Source organism: Mirounga angustirostris, unplaced genomic scaffold (genome assembly GCF_029215605.1).
Source record: "Mirounga angustirostris isolate CCGP_5_RB_7025 unplaced genomic scaffold, mMirAng1.0.hap1 SCAF_4, whole genome shotgun sequence".
Taxonomy (NCBI): Eukaryota; Metazoa; Chordata; class Mammalia; order Carnivora; family Phocidae; genus Mirounga; species Mirounga angustirostris.
The window spans coordinates 174,001,377-174,016,709 of NW_026991712.1; the positions used below are offsets into that span (position 1 = coordinate 174,001,377).

At 46.8% G+C, this 15,333-nt stretch overlaps 1 long non-coding RNA gene across 5 annotated transcripts in view; it reads right to left on the minus strand.

Moving 5' to 3' along the window:
* LOC135364219 (uncharacterized) overlaps positions 1–15,333 on the minus strand; it is a 55,570-nt gene that overhangs the window by 5,562 nt on the left and 34,675 nt on the right. For 4 of the 5 annotated variants that reach the window (XR_010411066.1, XR_010411068.1, XR_010411069.1 and 1 more), the window contains one exon: positions 117–361. The exons of the other annotated variant lie outside the window; for it this stretch is intronic. This is a non-coding gene — a long non-coding RNA (uncharacterized LOC135364219). The remainder of the gene's footprint in view (positions 1–116; positions 362–15,333) is intronic. 5 annotated transcript variants of the gene reach the window in all.

Below are 15,333 nucleotides of genomic sequence, written 5' to 3' on the forward strand. Positions count from 1 at the left end.
TAATATCACAGCTATTTATTGAGCTTCTACCTTAAGTCAGACCCCACTCCAGGGACACAGTGGAGAATCAGAGACACCCTTCCCTCAAGGATCCAGACGAGTAAACATGAACCTACCAGAGTGATGGAGGCTCTGCCAGGGGCCACCCAGGGGGCTGGAGGCACAGAGAAGGGGGCCAGTCTGGGCAGTCAAGGAGCCTTTTAGTAGACGCGACCTGTATGTTATAGCTTGAATGATGAGCAAGAGGCAGCCAAGCTAAGGGAGGGTGGTCAGAGAGATCACAGTGTGGGCTTGACATGAGCAAAGACATGGGGCATCTTCCTCCTTGTCTCCCTCACTTCTTAAACACCATGCAATACCTCTGCAAAAATGAATGAATGAAAAAGTAAATGAACAAAAAGCAGAGGAGTTACAGATATACGTATTACAGGAAAAGCATCCAAATACCTAAAAAAAAAAAAAAAAAATCCATGTGGACAGTGAGCACTTTCCATAAGGGGGAGCCCACCATCTGGTTATCTCAGCACCAAATGGAATGACCCCAGACTTCAACTTCTGATTTCTTCCACAATCCCTGGGAAGGAAGACAATGGTTCTGTCTCCTCTGCCACCCACGTGACCTCTGCTCCCACATCCAGTTCCCTTCCATTCAAAGGTTGGGCATGTTCCCATTTGTTGCTTCATTCAGTAACATCTCCTGATCGTCAGCCACGTGCCAGGCACATGGCGTGGTCACGGGCACAGAGCTGGTGCTGCCCCTTGGGATGTCCTCCCACCCGGGCCGGGCCCCATGATCACAGCAGGGACCTGGCACCACCTGGGTGGATGGCGGGCCACCGGAGCCTTCCCAGTAAGTCACCAGTCACCGGCAGGATCGGGCCTGCGAAGGAACATTCCTCCTCTGCTCTCCCGCCCAAACTCGTGGCCAAAGGCAAGGCACACGCATGGCTGAAATCCCATCGGTGGCACCCAGCCAACTGGCTGCCACTTGCTTATTTGGCTTGGAACAGGAAATACATTTTTCTACTATTTATACTGCTGACCTCAGGAATAAACTAATTACTCTGCTGCAAAGCTGCATTCCCACACTGTCCGGCTCACATCTGTAACCCCCGGTGGGGACCACGGCAGAGGAGGTGCCAGGGGGCTGGTAGGTCTGGGGTCTCGGGCCCAGCAGCCACTCCTGCCCTGCTCCCTGGGTCTTTGGGGGAACAGCAAATAAGCCCACAAGTCACCCCTGCTAGATCTTCAGCTCCAACCGAGAAGAGGTCTGCCTACTTCTTCCCTTGGCCTTGAGCTTCTCCCATCTCCATGCCTCAGTATCTCGCTCTGCACAATGGAGTTGTGGTAATGCTGAGCTCAAGGGACACCATGCCTGAGAAAAGCTCTGTGTAAATGGGATTACCCCAGAAGACCCACCAGGCTGAACGGCCGAGCCCCAGAAGGCAGCCTGGCTCAGGCAGGCCCCACACCTGGGCCAGCAGTGCGGCAGCGTCCAGATGTGCTGCAGACTCCGCCGCAGGCTCATACTGCTGCCCACAGCAACCGCACCAACTTCACAGACCGGCTACTTGGACACAGGCAGGCAGGACACCCTCAAAGAGGAGCCAGGAAATAGAAGCTGAATGAATGAATGAATGAATGAATGAATGAATGAATGAATGAATGAATGAAAACAATGATGGCCTAAGTCATGATACTGTTTTAACTGACTTTTTTTCTTTTTCTTTTTATTTACTGCATTGAGCAACTATCTGGCTCAGGAGTCTGCAAACTTAACCATAAAGGGCTGGATAATAAATATTTTAGGCTTTGGGGGTCATTGAGTCTCTGTCACAACTACTTAACTGCCATCATAGTGTAGAACCAGCCACAGACAATACATAAATAAATGGACAGAACCGTATTCTAATAAAACTTTTCATTTACAGGGGCGCCTGGGTGGCTCAGTCGGTTAAGCGTCTGCCTTTGGCTCAGGTCATGATCCCAGGGTCCTGGGATCGAGCCCCGCATCGGGCTCCCTGATCCATGGGAAGCCTGCTTCTCCCTCTCCCACTCCCCCTACTTGTGTTCCCTCTCTCGCTGTGTCTCTCTCTGTCAAATAAATAAATAAAATCTTTAAAAAAAAAAACAAAAAAACTTTTCATTTACAAAACAGATAACAAACCAGATTTGACTAACCCCTCTGGTTGAACAAGCCCAATAATTACTGTGTAACCTAAGCACTGTCCTCGATCCTTCCACATGACCCTTTCATCTGATGGGTCACCAGGTGCTGTCAATTTTTGCTGCTAAATATTCAGCATCCCCTCCTTCCCATACCACAGCTGTTGCCCTGGTCCAGCCACATCATGCACCACCTAGACCCCCCTACAACTGCCCAACTTCAGCCTTTTGCCCTTCTAGTGCAGCTTCTACCCAGAAGAAAGAGAGATCTATCTAAGTCACCGCTCTGTCTCATTCCCCTCTCCTGGCTCCCACTGTCCTGACCCCATAGTCACCCATGTCTGGGTCTCACCATCCAGCCTCATCACTCACTGCCCCCTTCAACTCCCATACTCAACTCTAGCCAGACTAGCTATCTTTTAGTTCCCCAAACACACCATGCTCAATCTTTCTCTGTGCCAGGAAAACTTTTCTCCCTCCTCTTCCCCTGGCCAACTCCTATTCATCCTCCAGATCTCAGGTCAGATGTCACCTACCCTGAGGATCCTTCCTGAGGTGCTCCAGCTTACCCCTAACATAAAAGTGATCACACTTATGGCACAAACTGCCATGTGTTCAACAAACCACACTTCCCTTTCTTCCTGGGCACATACCTAGACTACATTTCCCCGCCTCCTTTGGAGTTAGTCAGGGCCATGTGACCAAGTTCTGACCAATGAGAAGAAGGCAGAAGACCGGGCCTTGACCTCCCACATGATCCTGCATGCTGGCTCTATTTCTCCATCTTCCAGATGAATGGAAAGGATGCTGAGGAGCTGCAGGAGGGCAGAGCCACAAGATAGAAGGAGCCTGGGTCCCTGAGTCACTGCTTGAATGAGAGCAGCTGAAGAGAGTCACCTGGCCAGGAATCCCATGTTGTATTAAGCCACTGACATTTTATGGTTGTTTGTTCCAACAGTCAGCCTACCCTAACTAAACCAATATTCAAGTGGAATTAACTATTATTTGTCCGCCTTCCCTACTAGACTGTAGGGATGCATGAGGGCAGGGACTTGTCTATTTTACACAACATCATAGTCCCAGAACTTAACACTATGCCCTGCATATAGTAGGAACTCAGTAACTATTTGTTGGTTGGGTGAATAAATGAAGGAATACAACCTTAGTGGATGGGGTAGCCTCCTGCCATCACCATGGGTATGTTGCAGCAGCCCACAGTCCAGGCAAGCCAGGTGCAGGGTGGGAGGCTTAGTTTAAAGCCTTGGCCTAAAGCTTTGGAGAGCAGCCTGTGCTGATTCCACTCCAGGGGACTGAACTCAAGCAAAGCCAGGGCCAATGTCATCAATCAACATGAGAGCTCAGGGCAGAGCACCCATCAGGGGCTGACAGTGGCAGTAACAAGAAGAGTCAGGAGGTTGGGATACGGTGAGCACTGACTAGGAATCAGGAATCCCAGATTCTGGGACCAGTTATTCCCCCCTGACTTGCTGCATGACGTTGGTAAATAACTTCCTTTCTTGGAGCCTCAGTCAACAGGCTTGACTATAAGACTTTCAAATGGTTCCAAGTGGCAGAACTCCCATATCACCACCCCCCCCAAAAAAATGTCACTGGAGTCTCAAAATATAAAACAGATAGAAATGGAATGGTTCTAATGAAAGCTGGGGAAAGGTGTCAGAGCTGACCCCAACCAATATCCTGAGGCACATTCTCAGAACCTTGAGCTCTCTCCTCTCTCAGCCAGACTAAGACTTACCAGATTCTCAGCCTAGACAGAAACTTCCAGATAATCTAGCAAAACTCCTAGCCTCTGCTTGAACACCGCCAGTGATGGAGAGCTCACTACCTCCTGGGCAGACCCTAAGACCACCCTAATGGTTAGATTATCCACCAGCTGTAGTCTGTATCCCCAGACCATGCATCCTGGGTCAATGTGCTTCATCCACCACAGTCTCTGAGCAATCTAGCTAGAGACTGGGCCTTGAAAAGTTGGCCTCGGAAATAATAGTAATAATTAACAGGTTTGGGCCAGGCATATATATATATATGTAACATATATAACACATTTAATCCATCCGGTAACTCCATGAAGTAGGCACTGTTACTATTTTACAAATGAAAAACATTGAGGCATAAAGAGTTTGTCACTTATCCAATGTCATACACCTAGTAAATGACAAAGCTGGGACTCAAATCCAGGCCATCTGACCATCTGTTCTCAACTGCCTCTCTGATGTATAGAAATCTGGCTGCAATAAAAAGGAGAGGACTATACTTGTACAGTATTTATTATTTGCCAGGTGCTTTTATAATAAGCATTTTACAATACTCATTGATTTAGCACTTAAGCACTTCTATGAAGGAGACACTATTATTAACCCCTCTTACAGAGGAAGCAACTGAGGCACAGAGAGATTAAGTAACTTATTTGAGGTCATACAGCTGATGAGTGGTGGGGTCAGGATTTGAACCCAGGCAATTTGGGTCTGGAGTCTGTCTGTTTCATGTGCCAGATCACCCTACAATTACAATGTATATTGAGCACCTCTCACATGCTAGCCCACGTGCTGGGTGCTCCAGAGGCATTAGCTCATTTAACCTTCTCAAAACCCTACAGGGGCAGAAAAAGCATTTGGCAAAATCCAACATCAATTCATGATTTAAAAGAACAAAAAACTCTCAGCAAACTAGGAATTGAAGGAAACTCCCTCAGCTTGATGAAGAACTACCATATACCTACAACTAACATCATACTTAATGGTGAGAAACTAGATGCTTTCCCCCTAAGAAGGTAACAAGGATGTTCCCTCTCACAACTCCTTTTCAACATCATACTGGAAGCTCTAGCTAATGCAATAAGATAAGAAAAGGAAAGAAAAGGTATGTAGATTGGGAAAGAAGAAATAAAACTATCTTTATTTGCAGATGACATGATTGTCTATGTTGAAAATCTCAAAGAATCAACAACAACAAAAAAAACTCCTGGCACTATTATGTCAATGGGTTATAGCAAGGTTTTAGGAGTCAAAGTCAATATACAAAAGTCAGTTGCTCTCCTATACATCAGCAATAAACACCCCCCTTAGAAAGTATTTGAAATTAGAAACGCAATACCATTTACATTAGCACCAAAAAATGTAATGCTTAGGTATAAATCTAAACAAAAAATATACAAGATCTGTATGAGGAGGAAAACTGCAAAAGTCTGATGAAAGAAATCAAAGATCTAAATAAAATCTTGGAGAGAGAGTCTATGTTCATGAATAAGAATACTCACTATTGTTAAAATATCATTTTTTCCCAAGATCATCTATTGATTCAATGCAATTCCAATTAAAATTCAAGAAAGTTACATGTAGATATCAACAAACTGATTCTAAAATTTATATAGAAAGGCAAAAGATCCAGGATAGCCAACATAATACTGAATAAGAAGAACAAAGAAGTCTGACACTACCTGACTTTAAGACTTACTATAAAGGCCCAATTTTCAAGACAGTGAGTGATATTGGCAAAACAATAAGCAAATAGATCACTGGAACAGAAGAGAAAGCCAAAAACGTGGACCCACACAAATATAATTAACTGATCTTCAACAAAGTAGCAAAGCCAATTAAGTGGAGAGAAAAGATAGTGTTTTCAACAAATGGTGCTGGAACAACTGAACAACCACATGCAAAATAAATAAATAAATAATCTGGATATAGATCTTATACTTTTCAAAAAAATTAACTTAGACTGAATCACAGATCTATAATGCAAAACCGAATGCAAAATGCAAAACTAAAATACTTCTGGAAGACAACATAGGAGAAAACCTGGGTGACCTTGGGTTTGGCCATGAGTTTTTAGATATAACACCAAAAGCATGATCCCTGAATGAAAAACTTGATCAGCTGGACTTCATTAAGATTAAAAACTTCTGCTCTGTGAAAGACACTGTTAAGAGAATAAAAAGACAAGCCATGGATTAGGAGAAAATATTTGTAAATATCTGATAAAGGACTTGTACCCAAAACATACAGAGAACTCCTAAAACTCAGTAATAAGAAAACAAAAAATCCAATTTAAAAGATGGGCAAAAGATCTGAAGAGATACTTCACCAAAAAGAAGATATCCAGATGGCAAACATACATACAAAGAGAGGCTCAACACCGTAAGTCATTAGGGAATTGCCAAGTAAAACAACACACCACCACACACCTATTAGAACAGCTAAGACCCGAAACAGTGCCAACATCAAATTCTGGTAAGGGTGTGGAGCTACATTCATTGCTGGTGGATGGGGTGGATGTACAATAAAATTGTACAGCTACTTTGAAAGACAGTCTGGCAGTTTCTTACAAGGCTAAACGGAGTTTATCAGACAATCCAGCAATCGGGCTCCTAGGTATTTTTACCCAAATGAGTTGAAAACTTTTGTCAGCACAAAAGCCTGCACACAGACGTTTATAGCAGCTTTACTCATAATTGCCAAAAACTGGAAGCAACCAAGAAGTCCCTCCAAAGGTGAATGGATGAGCAAACTGTGGTACATCCATTTAATGGACTGTTGTGCAATAAACAGAAATGAGCATTGGGGCGCCTGGGTGGCTCAGTCATTTAAGTGTCTGCCTTTGGCTCAGGTCACGGTCTTGAGGTCCTGGGATCGAGCCCCGCACTGGGCTCCTTGCTCAGCGGGGAGTCTTCTTCTCCCTCTCCCTCTGCCTCTCCACCCGGCTTATGCTCTCTCTCACTAACTCTCTCAAATAAATAAATAAAATCTTTTTTTTAAAAATGAGCATTAAGCCAGGGAGAGACATGAAGGATACATTTGTATACAATGCACATGGCTAAGTGAAAGAAGCCAGTCTGAGAAAGCTACATACTCTGTGGTTGCAACTCTATGACGTTCTGGAAGAAGGCACAATTATGGAGACAGTAAAAAGATCAGTGGTTGCCAGGGGTTCTTGTGGCGGGGGAGGCAGAGAGGGGGATGAATGAGTGGAGCACGGGATTTTTAGGGCAGTGAAACTATTCTGTGTGACACTATAATGGTCGATACATGACATTATGCATTTATCAAAACCCATAGAACTGTCAACACAAAGAGTGAGCCCTAATATAAACTATACACGTTAGTTAGAAATAATATATCAATTATAACAAGTGTACCTCACTAACACAAAATGCTAATAAAACAGGAACACAGGGCACCTGGGTGGCTCAGTTCATTGGGCGACTGCCTTCGGCTCAGGTCATGATCCTGGAGTCCCTGGATCAAGTCCCGCATCGGGCTCCCTGCTCGGCAGGGAGCCTGCTTCTCCCTCTGACCCTAACCCCTCTCATGTGCTCTCTCTCATTCTCTCTCAAATAAATAAATAAATAAAATCTTTAAAAAACAAACAAACAGGAACTCAGCAGGGGGTGGGGGGCCGGGGGAACTCTCCACACTACTGCCCAGTTTCTCCGGAAATCGAAAACTGTTAAGAAATAGTCTATTAATTTAAAAGAAAAGCCCTATACGGACAGATTGTTATTACTCCTATTTTATAGAGATTATTATCACCCTCATTTTAAGGAGGAATATTTTATTTGCCCTTTTTTACAGAAGAGGACATTATAGCTTAAGGAAGTTGCATGCATCATTCAAGCTCACACAGACGGCGAGGGGCAAGGTCAAGCTTTGATTAGTGGACAGGTGGCCAGAAGCCCCTCAGGGTGTGGTACCCAGAACCTACCAGTACTTGGGACAGACACACAGACGAATGTCTGAGGCCCCGCTCAGCTACCTTCCACCCACGTCCCCGCACCACAGCTCTCCTGGTGGACCGGAGCAGGACCGTGCCACCCATGTGCTGAGCCTGCTCTGTGTGCAGTCATGGCTGGGCTCTTCCTGCTCACCATTCTTCACCTTCTACGTGCAGGAAGCCCAGCAGGTGTTTGAGGAAGCCTATCCCCATCAGGTTGGTTCAGTACCAAGAGGTGAGTTGATGTGCAGAACACAATGATAGCTTAGGGTTGAGATATGAGCTTTGCTCCAGTTGCCATGGCACCAAATAGACTAGAAAGACAGGGTACGGGCATAAGTTTGGACTGCCACCACCACCCCTTCTTCCAGCATGGGAAGCCCATCATGGAAGAGGATGGCATCAGGTCCAAAAGCATCACCTCCCATTATGACCAGGACTGAAGGGGCCCCAGGTAAGGGAGAGGCGACATCTGCCATGGGAACCACCGAGACCACCCTTGGATGGGAATCAAGAGTAGAGCGGAGGGCAGTCGTCCTGAGTGCTCACTGTGAAGCTAATCTCAGACAAGTGGGAAATGTCTAGAACAATTAGCAAACCTCATCGAGCTACTGACCTTGGGCCCTGCTAGGGACTGCCTATGTTCCCTCAGAATATACATGTTGAAGCCCTAACCCCAGTGTGAAGGTATTTGGAGATGGGGCCCTTGGGAGATCATTAGATCACGAGGGTGAAACCCTCACAAATGGGATTATTGTCCTTATAAGAAGAGATATAAAGAGAGGATCTCTCCTCCATGTGAGGACATAGCAGGAAGATGGCTGTTGGCAAATCAGGAAGTGGGTCCTCACCAGAACCTGACCCTACTGGCGCCCTGAGCTCGGCCTTCCCAGCCTCTAGAACTGTGAGAAAAAAATTTCTGTTGCTTAAGGCACCCAGTCTATGGTATTTTTATTATAGCAGCCTGAACCAAACAGGCATTAAGATTTGGGGAAGAAATCTGGATTGGAGAAGAAACAGGAAAGAATCTGAGGTGGTGATGAAAGACTCCTTTGGCTGTAAGAAAGTTTTTCACCCTGGGAAGGAGGCCATGTGTCCTCCACTGCCTGGAGGCCCAAAAGCCAGTAGACTGGGCCTTTGAAGGAGAGGACTGGTCAGGGTCAGGGCTGTAGCACACAGTCCTGGCTCCGCCACCAGCTGGCTCTAGAATAAGGATCAAAAGCCTTAAATTGTTCATAGCTTTGACCCAATAATTCCATTTCTCAATTATGGATTTGATAGCTTACAGAATATCAACTCATAATTGACTTAATAGTAATTGAAATTTATGTCTATCAAGATTTTGAAGTAACACAAAAACTTAATATTGTAATGTTAAGTATAAAATGGGATACATAATTATCTACTAAGAATAACCCCCACTATGTCAAATAAAATGTGTAGAAAAGAAGACCAGAAAGAGACATACCATGATGTTAGCACTGACAGGTATGGGCCGTAAATAAATATAAAAGAAAGTGGCTTCTGTCTACATGTCTACATTTATAACTTTTCTGTCTTATCACTTCTATGAAGGAAAATATAAAATTAACTTGATTTTTAAAACAAAATATGATTGATCAGAAGATTCAATATCAGGCGCCTGGGTGGCTCAGTTGGTTAAGCGACTGCCTTCGGCTCAGGTCATGATCCTGGAGTCCCTGGATCGAGTCCCGCATCGGGCTCCCTGCTCGGCAGGGAGTCTGCTTCTTCCTCTGGCCCTCCCCCCTCTCATGTGCTCTCTCTCATTCTCTCTCTCTCAAATAAATAAATAAAATCTTTAAAAAAAAAAAAAGAAGAAGATTCAATATCATAAAGATGTCAATTCTCCTCAAATTGATATGGAAATTCAATGAAATCACAATAAAAATCTCAGCAGGCTTTGTGTGTGTGTCTGTGTGTGTATACATGAAAGGTGACAGGCTGATTCTAAAATTTGTTTGCAAATGCCAAGAACCAAGATTTACCAAGTTAAATGTGAAGACCAAGCTAGAGGACTTACACTACTTTCTATAGCCTGAATTATTGTGTCCCCCAAAATTCATGTTGAAATCTTAATCCTCCTGTGATGGTGGTATTAGGAGGTGGGGCCTTTGGGAGGTACTTAGGTGATGAGCGTGGAGCCCTCACAATTGGGATTAGTACCCTTATAAAACAGACCCCAGAGAGCTTCTTGCAGGTGAGGACACAGTGAAAACATGGCTGTCTATGAACCAGGAAGCACCTTGATCTTGGATTCCCAGCCCCTAGAACCATGAGAAATAAATTGCTGTTATTGATAAGCCACCCCGTCTGTGGAATTTGGACAAAGACACAACTACTACCAAGATTGTTGTAAAGCTTTAGAAACTAAGGGCAATACTGGTTCCAGGACAGACAGACCAATAGAATAGAGAGTCCAGAAACAGACCACACATGTGGCACTTGATGTACAACAGAGGTGAAGTGCAGGGCAGTGAGGAAAGGAAAGTCTTTTCAATAAATGGATCAAGTGAGTATCCATATGAGGAAAAAATCTTGACTCCCTACTGACTCAACGTGCAAAAAATGATTGCAGTTCAAGTCTAGATCTAAATGTAGAAGATAAAACAATGCTTCTAAACATAATAGAATATCTTCATGACTTTCAGGCGGGCAAAAATCTCTTAAACAGGACCCAGAAACCACTAACCATAAGGGAAAATAGTGGATAAAGCTGGGCACATTAAGATTAAGAACTGTTCATTGAAAGCTACCACTAAGAGAGTGGCAAGACAAGCTAGAGAGTAGGGGGAAATACGGCAATACGTATAACAGATGAGGACCTTGTATCCAGAGTATATAAAGAATCCTGCAAATGAGTAAGAAAAGGACTACAGCCCAATATAAACACAGGCAGGAGAAATGGACAAATCCTTTACCACAGACGCTATCCGCGGCCACGTTAAAACCACAGTAGGATATTGTTTCAAGCCCATAAGAATAGCTGGAATGAAAAGACCAACAATAAAGTGCGAGCAAGGATGTGAAGCAACTGGCACTCGCCCTCACTGTTGGTGGAGTGTAGGAGTGTTTACCCACTCTGTTAGGCTGTCTGGCCAAGTCTACTAAAGTCTACTACATACCTCCTCCGTGACCCACTAATCCCATCTGTAGGTATAAACCCAAGAGAAATGAGTGGCCATGGGTCCCAAAGGGCATATACAAAAATGTTCTTAGCAGCATTAACAACCCAACGCTAGGAAGAACCCACACGCCCATTAACAGTGGAATAGATCGGAAACACGTGGTATAGTCATACAATGAATACCACCCAGCCAGGGGACTGAGCAATCTACAAAGGCACATAACACAGATGACTCTCATGGACATGAGGTTGAGAGAAAGAAACCAGAGGCAAGAATGCGTGCCTTGTGATGGCATTTACATCAAGTACAAAAGTAGGCAAAACTAATCTATGTTGATGGGAGGCAGGATGGAGATTCCCTTGGAAGGATGGCTAGAGAAAGGAATGGGGTACAGGGGACTTCTGGGGGTGTGGGTGATGTCCTTGACCTGGGTGCTGGATGTTCAAGAGAGAATGTTCACTCTCATCTGGTCCTCCTCCCCAGGTGCCTCCCACTCCTGAGCCAGAGCCTTCTCCCTAGACAGCCTCTCTTTATAGAGCATCCCAACCTCAGCCTGCAGACTTCATATCAAAGTTCTTAGACAACTTTCTTCAGCTGAAGGCCACCTCACAGATACTCCTATGACCTTCAGCAGTGCCCTCACCCTGTCCCTCTGCTCCTCTCTCTCCTCCCCCTCTCTGTTTCCTGAACTTCCCAGCTCTGCAGGGCCCCATTGCTCCCCATCTCTGCTACCATCCTCCTCGAGTCCTGGCCCCACTCTGCCTGCCTCCCATCCACCCGCTCTCCCCACGGCAGATGGAGAGAGCTATTTCCTTTCTTCCAGTCCTCCAAACACTTCGGCCCATCTGCTTGGCATGCCCTCCTCCCCCTGCACCACCAGACAACTCTTACTCTCCTTCAAACTCAGCTGAATTATCATCTTATCAGAAAAGCCTTTCTCAACCCCCACTACACCCACCCAGAGCTACCCGCCCTCCTCCCCCATGTCACCCAGGACTCTTGTCATCACTTGATGTTCGTGCATCTTCCCACTAAGCTCCATGAACACAGGGACTGGGTCTCACTCACTGGCTGGCACATAGTAAGTGCTCAATAAGGACTTTAGAATGGTTAAATGAATGAACAAATGAATTATATGGCTATGTCCACAGCTATTACCATCTCCTCTACCATATGAGCCTCGTGAAGGCTCCTGATCTGCCAAACTGCATTCTGGGAAGCATGTTATTTTGGCTTACCTCCTGACTGTGTCTGGTCCAGTCCCCCAAAACCAGGCCTTTCAGAACAAAATCTACCAGACTTGTGATGGCATTAATAAGCAAAGATTATTGACTCGCACACAGGAGTCAGCTTTGGCTCCAGGCAAGGCTGGCTGGGCAACATCAAGCCATTTCATCAGCTTCAGTGTCCCTCTCACCCCCTCTGGACAGCCTACTCCTCAGGTGGACAGTCTCTTTGTGGAGACAGGACGGCCACCAGCAGCTGCAGGCTGGTCACCTCTCCTGTCCTCAAGCCCAGCACAAAGACGACCTCTCTTCCCCAATGCTTTCGACAAAAGTCCCAGAACTTCGTTTCTTTGGCCAAACTTGGATCACATGTCTATCCCTGAACCAATCTCTGTGGGCCAAGGGATGGGATGCTCTGACTGGCTACTTCTTGGGGCTGTAGACCCAGCATGTTGGCCTTGCTGGTGAGAACCCCTGGTTTGATTTATAAAAACACCAGTCACCATTTATTCCAGGCTTTGTATGGTCCAGACCTCTCACTCAACCTGACATCTGTGGTCCTGTTTCATCTTCACATGCATCCAGCCAGGACAGAATTGTGATCTCTGTCTTAGAGACAAAGAAATGGAGCTCTGGGCAGGGGAGTGACTTCCCCAAGGTCAGTGGCAGGATAAGAACCTGACTCCCAAGTCCAAGCTTTGGCCAAGCCAGCCTCTTCCTGCCTCCCTGATCCCAACCCCTGCACAAGCCCACTGGCCCCTGCCGTCCATGACTCAGCACCTCCCAGACAGCAGCAGAGGTCTATAGCAAGCTCTGCCAGATGAGAAGGGCACGCCCTCCCTCTGCCCAATGCCCCGCGTGCCTCCAGCTCAAACAAGCAGGTGGAGACTGAAAGGAGCAGAGTCACCATGGGCCAGCCTTGACCATTCCCCACTCCGGTGCTGCTCCCTCCCCCCCCCCCCCCCCCCCCCCCCCCCCCCGCCTGTCCCAGGGCCAGGAGCCAAAGCTGGGGGAGGGGTGCAATGAGCCATGTGTGGGCAGCAGAGGAGCTCCCAGGGTCCCCACTCTGAGCAGGGGCCAGCATTCTTGGGAGGGCAGGGCCCAACCGGCCCCGGGCTGTATGGCCTGGCTCCCGCCACCCGTGCAGAAGAGTGGAGAAGCGTGGTGAGCCCGATGCCCATCACAGAACAAGACTGAAATAAATACCACATTTCCATTCGATTCATGTTTTAAATGTATTTGCCCTTTCAAATCCACCGTCAAACTAAGATTGTCCCCATGCCCCCTCTTGATACTCTTCCTCGAATTAAGTCCCAGAAATGAAGTTCTAGCTCCAACCGCACATGTGGGTTTGCCTTTTAGTAATAATAATTAGTATCAGCAGCAGCTTTCTCTTATACTGGATCAGGTCTGTGCCAGGCACTATTCTGAGGTCCTTAACATAGTCGGTTAGCCCCCTCGACGGTTCTATGAGGTTCAACATCATTTCATCCCCATTTTACAGATGAGGAACCTGAGACCCACGATGAAAGCTGTCCAGCCCCTCCGACATCCCTGTCAGTGTCTCCGGCAGCTCCGGCCGAGACTCCGTGCAAAAGAGCCTAACACACACCAGGCCTCTGCCGACCACAGTGTCTTTTGCTGCATTTCCATCTTTGTCTACTTGCATCATGTTCTGTTTTGCCGCCAATCCCCAAAACTCAGAAGTAGGTGTGGTAAAAATCCTAAATGATTCTTGGAATCAATTTCTTCAATTATCTGTACCCTTAATTAATTCATCCAATAAATGACATCTGATAGTGAGGCTTCTAGGGATGGAGCAGGGGGCAGACTGGAGGCCCAGATCACACAGCACCCCAGGGGACACAGCCAGGAAGCTGGATTTTATCTCATGGTAACGAGAAGCTGATCACAATGGCTAACCTTTAGGCTAGGAGCATGGGCTCCAGAGCCAGATGGTCTGGGTTTGAATCCCGACCGTATCACTCACCAAATGCAGGACCCAGGGTGAGCTACTCTCTGGGCCTCAACTTCCTCACTGTATAATGGGGCTTGAGATAGTACCAACCCCAAAGGCAGCTGTAAGGACACCGAGCTTGCACATGTGAAGTGTTAGAGCAGGACCTGGCACACAGTAAGTGCTCAATAAGTGCTCACCCTTTAAGGTCTTTAAGTCACTTCTGCTGGAAAGAGCAAGGACCCCCATTTTGCCACTAGAAGACAGGCCCAGGTGACGTGGCCATCTCTCAGGTTACATGGTTAAAGCCACTAAGTATCCAAGGACGGGGGCCTCCTGCAGGCCCGGGCCTGTCCTGAGTACCAGAGCAGCCTACTGCCACAGACCCCTCCTCGGGAGGAGAGCCCAGGCCCCTGAGCCCCCAGGGTAGCTGGGGCTTTGGTCCAGCTGCCCCTGGCAACGGAGGAAGCTGTGGTCTGGGCAAGCACTTCCGGTGCTCTGATTCCTCTCTCCAATTACTCAGCTCTGCACCCTCATGGGGTTCCAGCGAGTCCGACCAAGCTCAGCACGGCACCCTAGGGTCCAACTGGCACGTCCTCCATGCAGGGCAAACCTCAGCAAGCACCCGCTGGACGCCCAGCACTCAGAAAAGAGGCCAAGGTGCCACAGGCATGATCCCCCCACATCCCTCCTGGCTCCTCCACCAAGACAACAGAAGCTCGATCCTGCATGAGAGAGCACCAGCCAGGTGCCCGGTACGCAATAGGCACTTCATGAATACTCACCTATCTACTGTGAAAAATACCTCACTGGACAGGTACGAAGAATGGACTGCACCCATCCAGAGGGGAAAAGCCTGGAATCTGATGGAGTCACAGGATAATTCAGCATGCCCAAGCCCTGTCCCATCAGTGGCCTCTTACCATCCTGGGCTTGGGCTCTGATGTGACAGACTCTGGAATCCACACACTTGGAGCTGAGTCCTGGCTCTGTTGCTAATTTCATTTGAGACTTTGGGCCTCTGAATCCCCATTGGTAATACTGGTGATTTGGACCAGGTGTTTGTGAACTCTTAGAGCCACTTGGCTTCTTCTTTTTTTTTTTTTTT